The following is a 21,469-nucleotide window of genomic DNA, read 5'->3' on the forward strand; positions in this document are numbered from 1 at the left end:
CTCCCAGTCCTCCTCCTTCCCACCCCCAGGGTACGTGTCTGGCTCCAAGTCCCCACCAACCACCCTCGCTGTCCCTTCTACCATTACCTTCGAAACTTCATCCTCCCACCGTACTACCTCACCCTGACCTTGGTCATTCTCACCGTTCCCTTGTTCCACGCTCCCCAGGAGACAGTCATGTACTCCTTGCCTGACAGAGCCCTCCCTTGCATGTTCACCTGGACATTGAACCCACCCCCCAACCTCGTACCCTCCCTCTGACACCACCACCACCCCCCCCCCACCCCCCACACGCCTGGTCCTTCCGCCTGCCTCCCCACACTCCTCCCAAAAACTGGACTCCACCGCTGCTTAGTCCTTCCTCCTTCCTGACTCCTCGCTCCAGCCGCACTCCTTCCCTTACACCTTCCACCCCCCCCCACCTTACTAATACTTCGCCATTTGCTGTCTTCTCCTCTGCTACCTACTCCCCCTCCTCCGACTGACATCTTCATTTTCGCCCCCCCTCCAACCTCACCCCATCCTGACACCTCTTCCGCTCCCAGTCGACCCTAGATCTTCATTTCCCACCTCCTGGTCATCTTCCTCTCCCAAACGCAGCTGGACCTTCCTTTCCACCCCCTCTTCCATCATCTGTTGTGAGCAGACCCTCAGCAGTGACTTTCCAACATCCGTGCGCTGCTTCGCAGCAGAGCCATGTCCATGAAAGTCCACCCAGCATACCATGGACGTTCCTCCAGTGTGGCTTTGCTGTCAGGCTCCAGCATCTTCTGCTCCTCAGATTTCCACGATGTGAGCAAGGTCCTGGCGGTAAGTCACAACTCATGCAGATCATCCTTGTCAAGATATGTCCTGCACCGGCGTACAATCAGGGTGACGTGGACGGACGATCAGCGGGGCGGCGTATGATTCTGGCGGGCTGGCCTTATAATGATATGCAGATGTATTACAATGAAGTTCCCGATGTCGATGGCAGGGAACGCAGCCCGCCATCGACGAGCTGAGCAGACGACTGCAAAATGGTTTCATGATATTGTGAGACCGATTTCTGGCCTTTGCGCTATATTGTCCGTTCATGCCACTAAACATGCCTGACGCCAGCGAGCATGGAAAATTCTGCCCTGAGATCTCTCCTAGCTAGTCTCTCATAGGCAACTGACTAATTGATCTGGGGACATACTACTTTTGAAAAAAAAATTCTGTTAAATTTGTAGGAAGGCTCTGGATTGCATGATAGAGTGGAGAACCTGACAGTGACTTTCCTTGGACTTTCCCTCACTCCGCAACTTCAGTGGAAATCCGGCTTAAGCAAATAAAATATATTACCCCATAATGTATATAAAATCCACATTCTCTGATCAGTGTAAACTTACTCTATTGTGACTTCACCTGTAATTTAATTTTTTTGTAGTCATTTGACTTCATCATCAAAAGTCTTCCAAATGCACAATTAATTCTACAAAATACTTCTCTGCGGCCTTTCATTAGCCTTCAGGGTATTCACAAAATATCTACTCATAATTACAGCCCACTTGGGTTGCAGATCTTGTAAGTGCATTCTTATTTACACAGTTGGCTCATTAGAGTTCCCTGTCAAGAGACAGTTTAGGCACCAGTCCAGCAAAACATCATCACAATTGAAGAGCTTGTTTTTTCTAGTGTATTATGAGAAATCCCAGTTGAAACCTTAGCAGCACATAGCTTTTGTAGTGTTGCTAAGAAATGTTATTTTTGCTGCTAGACATCTATGAAAGACTATTTGTATCATAGTGGAACAATATCTTTGTCTAATGATTGCAGCCAATTGTGATTTTCCAAAATTAAACTTTCCGTGATATCCCAGTTGTCAGTGGCTCCTCAGCAAGTCTCCATTTTACCAGAAGATGAAGATAGATTGGGTTTTGCCAAGAGCGAACTGGATGATCCAAAATTAAAATGTTGTATGGAAAGATTAAACAAAACTACCCATTCCTTCACTGATGATGATAGTGGATAGTTTTGTGTTGAGCTGTGGGTATTTGTTCCTTCCTTTTAAAACCATCCTCAGTTCCTTTACAAAGTACTGCCTCATCTGCAAATTCAGTTTCCCCTCAAAATCCTTGAATGTGATGATGTGTCTTAAATGTGTTCCCATTTTTCCCACATCTGTGTTTGAATCTCTCCAATTAGGTTTTTATCCTTAGCAAAACACCAAAATTGCTCTAATCAATGTCACAAATGACATCCACTCTTGAGTATTACCATGGTGCATTATTCCTCCTTGCCCTTCTTGATGTCTCTATAGCCTTTAATATACTCTAACCACACCATTCATCTTCAATTCCTGCCCTTTGTTTAGGTTAGTGGGACTAGGCATCAATGTATTTCTGATTATGACTCTGTGAAGCATCTTGAAACATTTTCTATCTTAAAAGGTGCTATATAAATGCAACTTCTTGTAGTCATTGACTGTCTTAACTTTGTTCCACTCTTACCTATCTGATTGTCAACAAGGCAACTTTTGCAATGTTCCTACCTCATACAATTATCTCCCAAATCATTCAAGGATCGATTCTTGGTTCCGTTTTCTCTTATTTTGCTGACCTTCAGTGACATCAGTCACAGACATAGGGTGGTGTAGTAATGAGGGTCTCACCCACCGGTTGGAGAGCAAGGGATAGCCCCACGTAACCTCCTTTGCGGAAAGCCTGTCGGTATTAAGTATCATTCAGGCACTTGAGTTGCCAGTATCTGCCCCCAGGATCAGGGCCCTGCCCCTCCTGAGAGCTGCTAGCCAATCAGAGGGACCAAGTCACTGGTGAGTGAGGGCAAGATAGAGGCTGCAGGGTGGGAGCTATGGGAGAGCGGAGAAGGGTTGTTGGCAACAATGACATGGGAGCTCTCAGTGGACTTGCACCGTTTTCCCAGTGCCAGGTCCCTCGATCAGGTTCTGAGTGCTTTTGAACAGGGGATTCTGCACCCCCCGCCTCCCACCACCACACCCAGAGAGCCTGCAAGCTACCCTGACAGAGTTTGCCTTTCAGGCTTTCCATATGCCACACTGACCACTGGCTGAATACCAGCAACGGCAGGACGAGGTCCTTAAGTGGGCATTAATTAGCCGCAGAGTGGGAAGGCCGTCCAAAAGCCTTCCCATCCCAGTCAATCAGGGTAGAGGGTGATGGTGTTCCCACTTGGCACCCTCCCACCCGATTAAATGCCCTCCATCTCCAAACTCATCTGGGAGAGGTTATTAAATTCCTCCCATAGATCAGTTTTTAAATGTATGCTGATGATATTCGTCTCTATTTCTCCATTACTTCTCTAGACCTCTTTACTGACTTGGTGTTTCCTGTGCCATGCTCAATCACAGCTAAACATTAGGAAGATAATATCATCTCCTTCAGCTGCGACTACAAACGCCATATCATTGACACTGCTCTCATCCTTGTCCCTGCTTCAGGCTGAATCAGATAATTCTAACCCTTAGCAGCACCTTTGTTGTATATTGCTCAAGCATCCATCCCCATATGTGGTCCATCAAAAAAGAACAACCTGCTTCTACCTCCATAACATCACCTGCCTCTATCCTATGTCAGCCCATTTGTGGCAGAAACCCACATCTGTGACTCTTCACCTCTTAATTGTTCCAATGCTGTCCTAGCTGGCCTGCCATCCTCAATGCCTGAGGATAACTTAGCTTCAGGGAAGAGGGAGGGAATGGGCCAAAATCAACAAACATGGTTCCTTAAACAGGACAATGGCCTTGAAGATTTATAAGAAGAAAAAATCTATGTACTGTGTTCTGTTACTGCTAAAAAGTGAGCAACAGATTTATGAAGCGTTTTCAAGTAAGCTGGATTAGTTTCACATATATTCACGCAGCTGGTTGTATTAAAACACATGATGTAAATTGTTGACATTGGCTGAACACTTTTCCACAGTGGTAGCCTCTGAGCAAGTGTAAACATTTTACTATTTCACATGAAGTTGAATTTAATGAGAACAATATTTGTTTAACTACAGCTTTTATCAAACTTCCATAATACAAGGGGATCTAGGCAGTATTATAATCTTGATTGATTATAATGTGCTTTTATGGACCTTGCTTTCACTACCTCCAGATTCAACTAATCCAATGCTGTCCTGTTGGGCCTCGCCTTTCAGCCACCTTTCAGTAAACTTCAGCTGATCCAAATTTCTGTTGCTTGTGTCCTAACCTGTGAAAAAGTCCTGTTTGCCCTTCACCCGTGTACTCACTGATGTACATTGGGTCCAGCAAAACCCAAATTCAGAATTCTCATGCTTGAATTCAAATCCTTCCCTGGCATCGCCCCACCTTATCTCTGTAACCTCCTCCAGCTCTACAACCCTTTAAGGTCTCTTAATTCTTCCAAATCTGGCCTTTTGTGCACCCTGGTTTCCATTGCCCTACTACTGGCAGTCGTGCCTATGCTGCCTGGATGTTAAGCTCTAGAACTCCCTCTCTATACCTCAGCCTTTCTACCCTTCGCTCTCTCTCTCTCTCTCTCTCCCCCTCCTAAGATGCTCCCCAAAAACCTACCCCTTTGACTTGGATTTTGGTCATCCATCAGAATATCACTAAATGTGGCCTTCTGTCAAAAATTGTCTTAAAACACTTATGTACAGGACCTTGGGATATTTTACTGTGTTGAAGCTGCTATAGAAATGCAAGTTGTTATTATTGTTGATGGTGTGAGGAAACCCAGGCTTGCAGTGAAAATTTTGTTTGGTGGAGATTGATAGCATTAGTTTGTGGGGGGCTTCCTCAGCATAGCTTGGATGTTGTCTCTGCTGCTTGATGAGCTTGAGCATTTTTTAAATATTGCATCTACTTAGGCAAAATTTATGAACGAAAGTTAGAGGAATTTGTGAGATTATAGTCTGTTCTGTTACTTTATTGTTTGATAATTTTAAAAATGTAGATGTGTGGTTGATTTCACTTGCACCACCCTCTATTGCTCATTGCAACTGGACAACAGCTGTTTCTTGTTGCAATGTGTTGCTCGGAACAAATGAAGAAAATTGCATATTTCCATACATTTGTATTCCATCATAATACACCTGTCAATATTTGGTTGGATGCACTGTAAAATCTCTATGACATCTGGCAGAAAATCCCCAAAAAGGAAACTATGCAATGAGTTCCAGCTTTGTCAGCATCAGCCAAATCCCAAGCATAAACTTCTTGAAAAGTGGTGGGGAATGCAGGGAGGAATTGGAACATTTCTCAAAGAACCAACAGCCCAAATCTGGGAACTCACATAGAAAATTTAGAGCAATTTATTGGAATAATCCTTTTGTCATGAACATACTAATTTTCACTAGTGCATTGCACTGCATAGAAAGTATGCAATGGGCAGAAAGGACAGAATAATTCTATTCTAACTTAGTTTTGTCTGGTGTTTCTTGCTTCAAAATGTATCTGATTGTACACCCTAGCAATGGTGCTGTGGGAGACAAAAATACACTATACTGACCTAGAACTTCCCATGAATCTAGAATACCAGCAGAAGCACAGTGGATGGAAATTCCATCCATTGGTTGCGCTACTGCCCTGACTCATTTACTTCAGTTGGAAGGGGGAATAAAAGTCACTCTAATGCTCTGCTGCCACATAGGTTGGCTTGCTGATCGAGCCCAAGGGCAGAAATTTTCTCTCATCAGGCAGGCGTGCACCTGACTCAAATGAGAGTAAAATAGTGCACGATGATGTTGGGTTACCATCCCAACATCATTGCGCATTCTTGCGATATTTCGCTTGGTGGGTGCGCTGCTGCCTCTCTCATGTGCCCGCCGACAATTAAGAGGCCCATTAAGGCTGTTAATCAATTAAATCAGATTTTTCGCTGCCCATCCAACCATTCGGTTGGCGGGTGGGTGAAAAGGCCAAGTGGCCTTTGAACTTTTTATGAAACTTCACCACAGGCGAGATGAAGTTCCCAACAGGAATTAAAAAATAAAATAAAGATGTTTAAATCTTATTTATAGCAAGACCGTGCTCATAAGGGGACATGTTCACCTTATTTTTTTACACCTTCATTTGTACTGTTATAAATCTTCAGCTCCCTGAGGCAGCTCTGTGCCTTCAGGGAGCTTTCAATACGCACACCCGCACGCATGCACAAACCTCTACACTCGCCCTTCTCCCGCCCCCACCCTGGCAGCACTCAGCATTGCAGCGCACAATTGACATTGGCTGGCCAGCATGAAATCGTGGTTTTGGGCCCAATCGTGGGCGGCGGTCGCTTTCGCAACAGCTCCCAGGCCTGTCCACTATGCCTGCCCGACGAGGTAAAAATCCTGCCCCCTTAAGTGAAGTCTGTTTTCAAATATGGTGGATTCCTTAATGAAGTTGATAATTCTCTGATCAACTGCAGTAGCAAAACTGACCATTTGAAATTTAAATTATGTTGTGGGAACTGGGCAGTTAAATAGGATACCGTCCAAACATGAGCGTAGGGATCGTGATGTGTGATTTTCCATGCCTATTGAATGCAGTGCAAACTAGATTCCAATTTTTGAATCTAGGCCTGTTCATGCCATGATTGCTACATGCAACCAGCACTCCTCGCACTGTCATTTGCAGAAAGCATTAGAGGCCCAATATCGTGAGTGCCTAGCACTACTTAAAGCTAGCATGTACCTCTTGATATGCTGCTGGTAATGCTGAGATCATTCTGGATATTGTGCTGTTGGAAAAATAAACAATGGCTGACCATAGGAGGGAGCGTGCATCAAGCTCTTGGTGGAAGAGAGAAAAGAATGAGGGGGTATCCTGTGTCCCTAGGAGAGTCAGAGGCCCTACAGACGTGCTCAAAAGGCAAACAGTAGTGGGAAGACAAAACCGTACATATCAGTGCCAGAAGTTTAGCCTCTACAAACTGGTGCAGTGCAATGAGATATTTAATTATCTCACATGAATCAAGATTAGCAAATGCATATTCAAATGTCATATTTTACCTACTGCACAACTAACCTCATCTACTCAATTCACTACACCCCCATCACTCACCTACCAACAGGTTATATCAATTAGTACTTATCCATGACATTCTTATCCTTTACCTCACCTTCAAGTATTTAGCATTGTTACAAGCCTCACATCAACATCTCAAAGTTTGTATACACTGGCAGTTATTCAACCAAGACAGCCACATTACCCAAAGGTTTGCACAGCACTCACTGTGATATCGTCTTTTTTGAGGGAGAAGGTGACATAAAATAGAAGGCAGCAGAAATTAGTGAGTGGGGAGAAGGCATGTCTTTAATTCCCATGGAAGAGACAAGGCTTTCCATTATGATGAGCACCATAGCTGAGGCTTTGGCAATCGGCAGGGCTGAAGTGACTGAAGATTGAGAGTACTTACATATCTAACCCTCCTTTCATTCCACTGTTCCTTCAGCCCTCAATATCTATGACTTAGAAGCTACTGATAAATGTCAGCATGCACTCCTTATTTTCTTATCTTCCCCCGTCACAACACAGCCCTTATCTCTTTTTAATTACAGATACTCAAAAACTGGAGATTGCTCAGGAGGATGAACAAAGCTACGATTGGAAGCTAGGACAGAGGCAATCCTACACATGCTGAGACACCAGGCACAAGAGGCAGATTCCAGCTCACCAGAGGGTGAGTTTGCACACTAGTTCTGCTGCAGGGAACATGCACACTAGTTCAGCTGCAGGGAACACAGATGAGGACTTCAATGGGCCAGGCTATAGAAGAAGGCTGATTGGTGTATGCATTAGGAAGCCTTTTGTAAAACTTGTGTTCAATGTCAAGGAGCCTGAAGAAGCACAGCACCAACTTGGCACAGGGCTTTGCACATATTCTTTTCAACCTGGAATGGGTGGTAACCAACAGGAGTTTCCTTTGTCCACGTTTGACCTGAGACCATGAAACTTCATGGGATCCAGAGCCAATATTTAATACTCCCTCCAGACTGTATATCTGGTGGGTCTGTCCTGCTGGTGGGATAGAAAAGACCAAAGGATGGTAATGAAGGATTGTTGTGCATTGGCTAAACAGTATGATTCTGTGAAGATGACTACATCAGGCTTGATGAGTCTGTGGGACAGCTGTTGCAATTTTCACTCAAGTCAAGTAATTTAACTTTTTTACTGTATTTAACTTAAAGTAAGGGTTTTTTTTTTCAATTAGAGGCATGGCAGGGCAGCTCAGTCCCATATTATGTACCGCCTGCTACATGTGGGAAGTCCTAGACGCTCCTTGCAGTCTGACCGACCACGTGTGCAGGAAGTGCCACCAGCTGCAGCTACTTGAGCTCCCAGTTTCGGAGCTTCAGTGGCAGCTGGAGGCGCTGAGGTGCATCCACGAGGCTGAGACTTTCGTGGATAGCACGCTTTTAGATGTGGTCACCCCACAGCTTATAGAAGTGCAGACAGAGAGGGAATGGGTGACCATCTGTCTGAAGAAAGGTGTCAGACAGATAGTCAGGAAATCCCCAGGGTGCATCTCGCTTGAGAACTGTTTTCTGTGTTGGAAAACAGTGAGAGTGACGGATCCTCTGGGGAGTGCAGACACGCTCATGGCACCGTGAGTAGCTAAGTTGCACGGGGGGGAGGAAAAAGAGGGGAAGAGCAATAGTGGTAGGAGACTCACTAGTAAGGGGAACAGTCAGATGTTTCTGCGCCCTTATATGTGACTCCAGGATGGTATGTTGCCTCCCTGGTGCCAGGGTCAAGGATGTCACTGAACGGCTGCAGGGCATTCTAAAGGGGGAGGGCAAACAGACAGAGATCATGGTCTGACGAGTCTGACAAATAAGGTGGATGAGCTGAGGGCACAAATTAACACATGGAAGTATGATGTAATTGCTGTCACTGAGACATGGTTGAGAGAGGGGCAGGATTGGCAGCCCAATATTCCAGGATATAGGGTCTTTAGGTGAGACAGGGAAGGAGGTAAAAGAAGAGGGGGTTTCGCAATATTGATCAAGGAATCAATGACATAGGTAGAAAGAGGGCTGAGGCGCTGCAAGCAGTACTTAGGGAGCTAGGAAGCAGATTAAAAAATAGGACCTCAGGGTACTAAACTCTGGATTACTTCTGGTACCACGCGCTAGTGAGTATAGAAATAGGTTAGTCCAGATGAATGCGTAGCTGGAAAGATTGTACAGGAGGGAGGGCTCTAGATTTCTGGGACATTGGTACTGTTTCTGGGGACGGTGGGACCTGTACCAGAATCACAGAATCACAGTGCTGATGAGGCCCTTTGGCCCATCGAGTCTGCACCGCACGTGAGAAACACCTGACCTACCTACCTAATCCCATTTACCAGCACTTGGCCCATAGCCTTGAATGTTATGACATGCCAAGTGCTCATCCAGGTACTTTTTAAAGTATTTGAGGCAATCCGCCTCCACAACCTTCCCAGGCAGTACAATCCAGACCGTTACCACCCTCTGGGTAAAAAAGTTTTTCCTCACATCTCCCCTAAACCTCCTGCCCCCCCTCACCTTGAACTTATGCCCCCTTGTAACTGACCCTTCAACTAAGGGGAACAGCTGCTCTCTATCCACCCTGTCCATGCCCCTCATAATCTTGTACACCTCGATCAGGTCGCCCCTCAGTCTTCTCTGCTCCAACGAAAACAACCCAAGTTTATCCAGCCTCTCTTCATAACTTAAATGTTTAGTCCCAGGCAACATCCTGGTGAATTTGCTGTGCACCCCCTCCAGTGTAATCACATCCTTCCTATAATGTGGCGACCAGAACTGCACACAGTACTCCAGCTGTGGCCTCATCAAGGTCCTATACAACTCCAACATGACCTCCTTACTTTTGTAAACTATGCCTTGATTGATAAAGTCGTGTCCCATATGCCTTTTTCACTACCCCACTAACATGCCCCTCTGCCTTCAGATATCTATGGACACACGCCAAGGTCCCTTTGTTCCTCAGAACTTCCTAGTGCCATGCCGTTCATTGAATACTTCCTTGTCAAATTAGTCCTTCCAAAGTGTATCACCTCACACTTTTCAGGATTAAATTCCATCTGCCACTTATCTGCCCATTTGACCATCCTATCTATATCTTCCTGTAGCCCAAGACACTCAACCTCACTGGTTAACCACCTAGCCGATCTTTGTGTCATCTGTAAACTTACTAATCCTACCCCCCACATAGTCACCTATGTCATTTATATAAATGACAAATAGTAGGGGACTGAGCACAGATCCCTGTGGTACACCACTGGACACTGGCTTCCAGTCACTAAAGCATCCTTTTGTCATCACCCTCTGCCTCCTACAACCAAGTCAATTTTGAATCCACCTTATCAAATTACCCTGTATCTGATGTGCCTTTGCCTTCTTTACAGGTCTCCCATGTGGGACCTTGTCAAAGCCTTTGCTGAAATCCATATAAACTACATCAACTGCACTACCCACATCTACACACCTGGTCACCTCCTCAAAAAATTCAATCAAATTTGTTAGGCATGACCTCCCTCTGACAAAGCCATGCTGACTATCCCTAATCAAACCTTGCCTCTGCAAATGGAGATAGATACTCTCCTTCAGAACTTGCTCCAATATTTTCCCTACCACTGACGTGAGACTCACTGGCCTGTAGTTCCCTGGCTTTTCTCTACAACCCTTCTTAAATAGCATAATCACGTTAGCTGTTCTCCAGTCCTCTGGCACCTCCCCCATGGCCAGAGAGGAATTAAAAATTCAGGTCAGAGCCCCTGCGATCTCCTCCCTTGCCTCCCTCAGCAGTCTGGGACACAAATCATCTGGACCTGGAGATTTGTCCACTTTTAAGCCTGCCAACACCTCCAATACCATGTCACTCCCTATATCAATTTGCTTAAGAACCTCGCAGTCTCTCTCCCTGAGTTCGATACCTTCATCCTCATTCTCTTGGGTGAAGAGGGATGTGAAGTATTCATTCAACACTCTAGCAATGTCCTCTGGCTCCACCCATAGATTTCCCCCTTGGTCCCTTATGGGCCCTACTCCTTCCCTGGTTATCCTCTTCCCATTGATATACTTATAGAATATCTTGGGGTTTTCCCTACTTTTACTAGCCAGAGCTTTCTCATATCCCCTCTTTGCTCTCCTAATTGCTTTCTTAAGCTCCACCTTGCACTGTCTTTACTCCACCAGTGCCTCTGCTAATTTGCTTCCCTTGTACCTGCTAAAAGCCTCTCTTTTCCTTCTCATCGTAACCTGAATATCTCTGGTCATCCATGGTTTTCTGGGCTTGTTACTTCCTCCTATCACCCTAGATGGAACATATTGAGCCTGTACCCTCCCCTTTTCCTTTTTGAACAGCCCCCCACTGTTCCTCTGTAGGTTTCCCCACAAGTAACTGTTCCCAGTCTAAGGCCAGATCCTGCCTTATTTTACTAAAATCCACTCTCCCCCAATCCAAAACATTTTATTGAACTTGTCGATTCCTTTGTCCATAACAAGCTTAAATTGTACCATGTTGTGGTCGCTATCACTAAAATGCTACCCCACCCCCACCTCAGCCACCTGTCTAGCTTCATTCCCCAGAATTAGTTCCAGCACTGTGCCGTCCCTTGTTGGACCATCTACATATTGACTTAAAACGTTCTCCTGTTCACATTTCAAGAAATTCACCCCATCCAAGCCCTTAACACTATGTCTATCCCAATTAATGCTGAGAAAGTTGAAATCACCTAATAAAATTACCCTATTATTGTTTTTACACACCTCCACAAATTGTCCACATATTTGCACCTCAATTTTCGACCGACTATCTGGGGGTCTATAATAAACACCTAATAATGTGGTTGCCCCTTTTTTATTCCTAAGCTCTACCCACAAAGCGTTATTTGATGCCCCCTCCAAGATATCATCTCTCTTTACTGCAGTAACTGACTCTTTAACTAATAATGGAATGCCTCCTCCTCTTTTACCCCCGCCCCTGTCTCACCTGAAGATTCTATATCATGGAATGTTGAGCTGCCAATCCTGCCCTTCACTCAACCTCATCTCAGTGATGGCTACTATATCACAATTCCACGTGTCAATCCTCAACCTTAACTCATCCGTTTTACCTGTAATACTCCTGGCATTAAAGTAGAGGCCATCCAGCCTTGCCTTACTCCCTTGAAACTTAATGCAGCTGTACTGCCTCTGACTTGATTGTTTTACTGTATTATGATGGTGCCCCTATTCTGCTAATATTCTGTGTCCCCTCCCCCTGCCGCATTAGTTTAAACTCCTCGCATCAGCACTAGCAAACCCGCCCGCAAGGATGTTAGTCCCACTCTGGTTCAGATGTAGACCGTCCCGCTTGGACAGGTCCCACCTTCCCCAGAAACGGTCCCAGTGATCCAAGAATCTAAAACCCTCCCTCCTGCACCAACTCTTAAGCCACGTATTCATCTATGTTATTCTCCTGTTTCTGAGCTCGCTAGCATGTGGCACTGGGAGTAATCCAGAGATTACAACCCGAGAGATCTTGCTTTTTAGTCTACTGCCTAACTCCCTGAATTCTTGATGCAAAACCTCATCCCTCTTTCTGCCTATGTCATTGGTACCAACCTGTACCATAACCTCTGCCTTATCACCCTCCCCCTTCAGGATGCCCTGCAGCCATTCAGTGACATCCCGGACCCTGGCACCAGAGAGGCAACATACTATCCTGGAGTCATATTGATGGCCACAGTAGTGCCTATCTGTTCCTCTGACTATAGAACCCCCTATTACTATTGCTCTTCCCCCTTTCCTCCCCTCCTGTACAGACAGGCTGCTTGTGGTGCCAGAAGCTTGGCTCTGTCCGTACTTTCTGGAGGAACCGATTTGCGAGCGGGACCCCAGGGGACTCCTGAACTACCTGCCTGTTTCTCTTGGACGGCCTGGTGGTCACCCATTCCCTTCCTTCCTCAAGTCCCTTCATCTGCAGTGTGACCACCTCTCTAAACATGCTATCCACGATGCTCTCAGACTTGCAGATGCTTCACAATGTCCCCAGCCGCTGTTCTAGCTCTGAAACCCGCGCTTCCAGGAGCTGCAGCTGGACACACTTCCTGCACACCTGCTGGTTCTGGGCACTGGAAATGTTCCTGGCTTCCCACATGGAGCACAAGGAGCACACCGCAGCTTTGAGCGCTCCTGCCATGATTTATCCCATTAAATTAAACCATTTAAGTCAATTACTCTAGGGCCCTTCTTTCCTGATCCTTGTTACTGTAGAATACACAAACTGTAAATCACAAAAAGACCTTTAACTATAAGCGATTAAAGTACCTTACCCACTACTTACCAGTGCTTCCTTTCCCTTGTAGCCTCTACTGCTGCAGCACGGTCTGAAGATTTAAGAAGTTGGATAGCAAGGAAAAAATGCAAAGAGCATCTCGTCCCCTATGCACCGAATTCCCGCTTTGCATCAAATTCCGAATACCCACTCTGGCTGTGCCTCACTCAGGATGTGCTCACTGTCCTGTTCCTGTGCAAGCACAAGGTGGATGGGTTGCACCTGAACCGCTTGGGCCCAACACCCTTGCGTGAAAGTCTGCTGGTGCTGTTGCGGAGGGCTTAAACTAACTTCACAGGGGGATGGGATCCTGAGAGGAGGTTCAGCAAGGGGAGATGCACAGCCAAAATTAGAAGAGAGAGCAAGTGAGCCTGGAAGGCATAGAAATTATAGTTAAGGCTCAAAGGAGTTTGGCATTGTTGGATGGTATTTATTTTAATGCAAGGAGTCTGACAAATAAGGCAGATGGGTTGAGGGCACAAATTAACACATGGACATTGGTGACATTGCTGTCACAGAGACATGATTGAGCGAGGGGCAAGATTGGCAGCTCAATATTCCAGGATATAGGATCTTTGGGCGAAACAGGAAAAGAGGTAAAAGAGGAGGAGGTATTGTAATATTAATCAATTACAGCAGTAAGGAGGGATGACACCTTAGAAGGCTCCTCAAATGAAGCCATATGGGTAGCACTGAAAAACAAAAAAGGAGCAATCACATTGCTGGGAGTGTACTATAGGCCCCCAAACAGTCAGAGGAATAGAAGAGCAGATATATAGGCAAATTTCAGAGAAGTGTAAAAATAATAGGGTAGTAATAGTGGGGGATTTCAACTTCCCCAGCATTAACTGGGTTAGTCATAATGTTATAGGTTTAGAGGGAGCGGAATTCTTAAAATGCATCCAGGAGAGCTTTTTAAGCCAGTATGTAGAAGGTCCTACAAGAGAGATCCTGGGCTTAATTTTAGGGAAATGAAGCCAGGCAAATGGTAGAGGTATCAGTGGGGGAACATTTTGTAGATAATGATCATAACTCAGTTAGATTCAAAGTTGTTATAGGAAAGGACAAGGATGGGCCAGAAATCAGAATTCTAAATTGGGGGAATGCTGATTTTAATAAGCTCAGGTATGATTTGGCCAGAGTGGACTGGGAGCAGCTGCTTTTAGGTAAATCTGCGTCAGAGCAGTAGGACTCATTCAAGAAGGAAATAGGGAGAGTACAGGGCCAACATATTCAAGTAAAGATAAAAGGTGGGACCAGCAAATCCAGGGATCCCTGGATGTTGAAGGATATACAGGATTGGATAAAGAGAAAAAGGGAGGCTTATGGCAGATATCGAGGGCTCAAAACAGCGGAAGCCCTAGAGGAGTATAGAATATGTAGGGGGGAACTTAAAATGAAATTAGGAGAACAAAAAGGGGGCATGAAAAGACGTTGGCAGGTAAAATAAAGGAAAATCCAAAGTTATTTTGAAAGCACATTAAGAGTAAGAGGATAATTAGAGAAAGAGTAGGCCCATTAAGGACCAGAGTGGTAATTTGTGTGAGGAGCCGGAAGACATAGGTACGGTTCTACATGAATACTTTGTGTCTACATGGGCATGGAAATCAGGCAGAAGGACTGTGAAATAATTCAAAGAAACTAGCATAGAAAGGGAAGAGGTTCTAAGTGGTCTGGCAGGCTTGAAAGTAGTTAAATCTCCAGGCCCGGATGAAATGTATCCCAGGCTGTTGAGTGAGACAAGGGAGGAGATAGCAGGGGGCGTTGGCAATAATTTTCAATACATCTCTGGCACTTCTCCTCTGGCCTAGAGGACTGGAGGACAGCCAATGTAGTACCATTATTCAAGAAGGGAGGAAGGGATAAACCAGGGAACTACAGGCCAGTCAATCTAAACTCAGTGGTGGAGAGACTATTGGAAGCAATTCTGAGAGACAGAATTAATCTACACTTGGAGAGGCAGGGATTAATCAAGGACATTCAGCATGGTTTTGTTAAGGGGAGGTCATGTCTGACCAATTTGATTGAATTTTTCAGAGGTGACCAAATGTGTAGATAAGGGCAATGCATTTGATGTAGTCTACTTGGACTTCAGCAAGGCTTTTGATATGGTCCCTCATGGGAGACTGATAACGAACGTAAGAGCCCATGGGATCCAAGGCAATTTGGCAAATTGGATCCAGAATTGGCTGACTGGCAGGAAGCAGAGCATGATGATTGAGGGGTGTTTTTGTGACTGGATACCTGTGTTCAGTGGGGTTCCACAGGGACAGATGTTGGGTCCCTTGCTGTTTGTGGTATATATATAAACGATTTAGACATGAATGTAGGAGAGTTGATCGGTAAGTTCGCGGATGACCCGAAAATTGGTGGAGTGGTAAATAGTGAGGAGGATAGCCTTAGATTACAGGAGGATATAGACAGGCTGGTCAGATGGGCTGATCAGTGGCAAATGGAATTTAATCTGGATAAGTGTGAGGTGATGCTCTTGGGCAGGACAAACAAGGCACGGGAATACACAATGAATGGTAGGGTCCTGGGAATTACCGAGGATCAGAAGGACCTTGGTGTGCATGTCCACAGGTCCCTTAAGGTAGCAGGATAGATAAGGTGATTAAGAAGGCATATGGGATATTTGTCTTTATTATCCGGGGCATAGAATACAAGAGCAGGGAGGTTATGCTGGAACTGTATAAAACGCTGATTAGGCCAAAGCTAGAGTGTTGCGTGCTGTTCTGGAATCTGCATTATGGGAAGGATGTGATTGCACTAGAGAGAGTGCAAAGGAGATTTACCAGGATGTTGCCTGGGCTGGAGAGTTTTAGTTATGAGGATAGATTGGATAGACTGGGTTATTTTCTCTGGAGCAGAGGATATTGAGGGGGGACATGATTGAGGTGTATAAAATTATGAGGGGTATAGATAGGGTAGATAGGAAGGAATTTTTCCCTTGGTGGAGGGATCTGTAACCAGGGTTCATAGATTTAAGGTAAGGGGCAGGAGGTTTAGAGGGTATGTGAGGAAGAAGTGTTTCACCCAGAGGGTGGTGGGAACCTGGAACTCACTGTCTGAAAGTGTGGTAGAGGCAGAAGCCCTTATAACATTGAAGAAATATTTGGATGTGCACTTGCGATGCCATGACATACAAGGCCTTGGGCCTAGAGCTGGAAATTGGGATTTGAATAGTTAGATACTTGTTTGACTGGCACAGACTCGAATGACTGAAGGGCCTTCTTCTGTGCTGTGGACCTCTATGACTCTGACTCTGCAGATTTTAGTGAGGAGGACTTTGCATGGTGTAGCATTGTTGTGCCTGGTGCCTAGGTTAATGCTGGATGATTCATCTTATTTAACTTTTCTTAATTTTGTTTTTAGTAGTTTGGTGCAATTGAATAGCTTGTTCAGCTATTTCAGAGTGTGGTTAAGAGTCCACCACATTGCTGTGTGTTTGGTGTTTTATATAGATAAGACTGGGTAAAATACAGCAGATTTGTTTCCTTAAATGCCTTAGTGAACCAATTGGGATTTAGGACAATCCAGTAGTTTTGTGTTCACCATTGTTGATAATAGCTTTTAACGCTTGATTTATTTAATTAATGAGTTTAAATTCACCAGCTGCTGTGATGGGAATGGCAGTATTGTTACTGCACTAGTAATATTGTTGCCCGTCGAAGCTGCTCAATGTGACCTCTTTTTATGACAGCATGATGGGCAAGGTCAGCTATGACACGGCAACATCGGAACCCTCTGAGATCCACAATGGGGTCAAACAGGATTGTGTTCAGGCCACCCTTTGGCATATTCTTCTCTTTACTGCTGTCATGTGCCTTCACGTTATCTACAGAGGGTGTCTGCTTACATTCCAGAACTGATGGAAAGTTGTACAGCTTTTAGGGTGAAGGAAATCTAGCCTACATGTGACTCCAGACCCACATCGATATGAAAGCAAAATACTGCTGATGCTGGAAATCTGAAATGAAAACAGAAAATGCTGGAAATACTCAGCAGGCCAGGCAGCATCAGATGAAGGGTTATCATCAACCTGAAACGTTAACTTTGTTTCTCTCTATAGATGCTGCCTGATCTGTTAAGTGTTTCCAGCATTATCTGTTTTTATTAAAACACTAATATAGCTGTCTCTTAACTGCCCTCTAAAATGGCCTAGCAAGCCACTGAATTGTATCAAACTTCCATGGAATAGTAATGTAAAAATAAAACAAGGCATTTTTTAATGCTGCAGCTTCACTTCTATGCGCTTATATTCTAGTTCCCGAGATATACATGCCAGCATTCCATTAGCCTTTCTGATTATTTTCTGAACCTGTTCATGATAGTGTAATTATCTATGTATCTGGATCCTAAGTCTTTTGAATCTCCGCTCTTTTTACATCTTCAGTATTCATAAAGTACTCTGTTCTATCCTTTTGGACTTCAAAAGTGGACAATCTCACATTTGCCTGCATTGAAATCCATTTTCCACAGTTTTTGCATTCGTTTAATCTATCAATGTCATTTTTAATTTGATGCTTCCATCTATACTGCTTACAATGTCCTCCCATGTTTATGCCATCAGCAAATTTGGATATGTGGCTTCTATTCCATCATCTAAATCATTTATAAATATGGAAGCCCAGGATAAATATGTGCAGGACACCACAAGTCACATCCTGCCAGTCAGAGTGCCTGACCATTATCCAATCTCTTTCTCCTGCTGCTCAGCAAATTTCCTAACCAGGGCAATAATTTTCCTTAAAAATTCCATGAATTTCTACTTTAGCTAACAGTTTCTTTTGAGGGACTTTATCAAATGTCTTCCTGAAGTCCATATAAATAATATACATAGACATTTGCTGGACCTCTTGATCAGCTGAAAATTTTCGTGTTCAATCACCCTATCCCTAACTATAAACTCTGGAGATTTCCCAACAAATGCTAGGCTAACTAGTCTATAATTTGCTGCTTTCCATCTATCACCTTTCTTAAATAGTAGAGTGACATGTGCAACTTTCCAATTTAAAGGAACGATTTCTGAATCGAGAATTTTGGAAGATTATAATTTCTGCATTTGCAGTGGTCTCAACTACTTCCTTTAAAACACTGGGATGGAAACCATCTGGTTCTGGGGATTTGTCATTCTTTGGTGCCATTACTTTCTTCATTATTGTTATTCTACTTCTGTTAATTGGATGCAAACTAATTATTCAGCAATTTCCTTATTTTCTTGACAATATCACCATTATCAGTTTTCAAGAGACCTACATTACTCCATGCCACTTCTTTTTGTTAATATAATTGTAAAATAGGATTGTGTTATTTTTAATGTCCTTTGCAAGTTTCTTTTGATACTCCCTTTTTATAGTTTGTATTATTTGTGTTGTCACCCTTTGTTGTACTTTGTATCTTTCCTGTTAACAAGGACCTCTGTTATTTTTTTCCATTGTTGTATGCCTTCGTTTGGTTTTAAGTTGTCTCTTACTACTTTGGTTATCCATGTCTGTATTTTTGGCAGGTAAAGCTCTTGCCCCTTCGGGGTGTAAACTGATTAAGTATCACTTAAATTCATTTTTGAACACCTCCCACCAACCACCTCATTTTACCCATTAACAAATTTGCTCAGATAACTGTGGACAACCTCTGTCTAATCCTATTAAAGTCAACATTACCTAAATTTTAGGAGCTGCTTCACATTTCTCCTTTTCAAACACTATGTTGAACTCAATCATGTTATGATTACTATTAGATAAATGTTCCGGTACCTTTAAATAGTTAATTAAATATTACTCATTACTAAATCTAACAATTGCTCTCTTAAACAAAAATAAAAATACCTGGAAAAACTCAGCAGGTCTGGCAGCATCTGCAGAGAGGAACACAGTTAACATTTCAAGTCCGTATGACTCTTCAACAGAACTAAGTAAAAATATAAAAGAGGTGAAATATCAGCTAGTTTTAAGGGGGGGAGAGGGTGGGGTGGGGACAGGTAAAGCTGGATAGAGGGCCAGTGATAGGTGGAGATAGCCAAAAGATGTCATAGACAAAAGGACAAAGAGGTGTTGAAGGTGGTGATATTATCTAAGGAATGTGCTAATTAAGGTCAGAAAGCAGGACAAGCAAGGTACAGATAGCCCTAGTGGGGGTGGGGTGGGGTGAAAGGAAGGGATCGAAATAGGCTAAAAGAGATAAAACAATGGATGGAAATACATTTAAAAGTAATGGAAATAGGTGGGAAAAGAAAAATCTATATAAATTATTGAGGAAAAAAAGGGGGATCGGAAAGGGGGTGGGGATGAAGGAGAGAGTTCATGATCTAAAATTATTGAACTCAATATTCAGTCGGGAAGGCTGTAAAGTGCCTAGTCAGAAGATGAGGTGCTGTTCTTCCAGTTTGCGTTGAGCTTCACTGGAACAATGCAGCAGGCCAAAGACGGACATGTGGGCATGAGAGCAGGGTGGACTGTTGAAATGGCAAGCGACAGGGAGGTCTGGGTCATGCTTGCGGACAGACCGAAAGTGTTCTGCAAAGCGATCACCCAGTCTGCGTTTGGTCTCTCCAATGTAGAGGAAACTGCGTTGGGAGCAGTGAATGCAGTAGACTAAATTGAGGGAAGTGCAAGTGAAATGCTGCTTCACTTGAAAAGAGTGTTTGGGCCCTTGGACGGTGAGGAGAAGGGAAGTAAAGGGGCAGGTGTTGCACTTTCTGCGGTTGCATGGGAAGGTGCCGTGGGTGGGGGGGTTGAGGTGTAGGGGGTGATGGAGGAGTGGACCATGGTGTCCGGGAGGGAACGATCCCTGCGGAATGATGCCGGGGGGTGAAGGGAAGATGTGTTTGGTGGTGGCATCATGCTGGAGTTGGCAGAAATGGCGGAGGATGATCCTTTGAATGCGGAGGCTGGTGGGGTGATAAGTGAAGACAAGGGGGACCCTATCATGGGAGGGAGAGGAAGGTGTGAGGGCGGATGCGCGGGAGGTGGGCCGGACACAGTTGAGGGCCCTGTCAACCGCCGTGGGTGGAAAACCTTGGTTAAGGAAGAAGGAAGACATGTCAGAGGAACTGTTTTTGAAAGTGGCATCATCAGAACAGATGCGATGGAGGCGAAGGAACTGAAAGAATGGGATAGAGTCCTTACAGGAAGCGGGGTGTGAGGAGCTGTAGTTGAGGTAGCTATAGGAGTTGGTAGGCTTGTAATGAATATTGGTGGACAGTCTATCACCAAAAATTGAGAGAGAGGTCAAGGAAGGGAAGGGAAGTGTCAGAAATGGACCATGTGAAAATGATGGAGGGATGGAAATTGGAAGCAAAATTAATCAATTTTTCCAGGTTCAGACGAGAGCATGAAGCAGCTCTGAAGCAATCATCGATGTATCGGAGAAATTGTTGTGGGAGGGGGCCGGAGTAGGACTGGAACAAGGAATGTTCCACACACCCCATAAAGAGACAGGCATAATTGGGGCCCATGCGGGTACCCCTCCCTGCAACTCTTTCTCTGGTACATCGATGATTGCTTCGGTGCTGCTTCATGCTGTCGTCTGGAACTGGAAAAATTGATTAATTTTGCTTCCAATTTCCACCCCTCCACATTTTCACATGGTCCATCTCTCACATTTCCCTTCCCTTCCTTGACCTCTCTGTCTCAATTTCTGGTGATTGACTGCCCACCAATATCCATTACAAGCCTACGGACTCCCATAGCTACCTTGACTACAGCTCCTCACACCCCGCTTCCTGTAAGGACTCCATCCCATTCTCTCAGTTCCTTCGCCTCCATCGCATCTGTTCTGATGATACCACTTTCACAAAAAAATTTTCTCTGACATGTCTTCCTTCTTCCTTAACCAAGGTTTTCCACCCACGGTGGTTGACAGGGTCCTCAACCATGTCCAGCCCATCTCCCGCGCATCCGCCCTCACACCTTCCTCTCCCTCCCAGAACCATGATAGGGTCCCCCTTGTCCTCACTTATCACCCCACCAGCCTCCGCATTCAAAGGATCATCCTCCGCCAACTCCAGCATGATGCCACCACCAAACGCATCTTCCCTTCACCCCCCCCGGCGGCATTCCGTAAGGATCGTTCCCTCTGGGACACCCTGGTCGACTCCGTCATCACCCCTTACACCTCAACCCCCTTCCCCGGCACCTTGCCATGCAACCGCAGAAGGTGCAACACCTGCCCCTTTACTTCCCCTCTCCTCACCGTCCAAGGGCCCAAACA

General features: G+C 44.8%; 1 long non-coding RNA gene across 1 annotated transcript in view; it reads left to right on the forward strand.

The window, feature by feature from the left end:
- LOC121279368 overlaps positions 1-21,469 on the forward strand; it is a 93,947-nt gene that overhangs the window by 36,304 nt on the left and 36,174 nt on the right. Inside the window, exon 2 of the long non-coding RNA XR_005943374.1 lies at positions 7,513-7,634. This is a non-coding gene — a long non-coding RNA (uncharacterized LOC121279368). The remainder of the gene's footprint in view (positions 1-7,512; positions 7,635-21,469) is intronic.

Source organism: Carcharodon carcharias, chromosome 6 (genome assembly GCF_017639515.1).
Source record: "Carcharodon carcharias isolate sCarCar2 chromosome 6, sCarCar2.pri, whole genome shotgun sequence".
Taxonomy (NCBI): Eukaryota; Metazoa; Chordata; class Chondrichthyes; order Lamniformes; family Lamnidae; genus Carcharodon; species Carcharodon carcharias.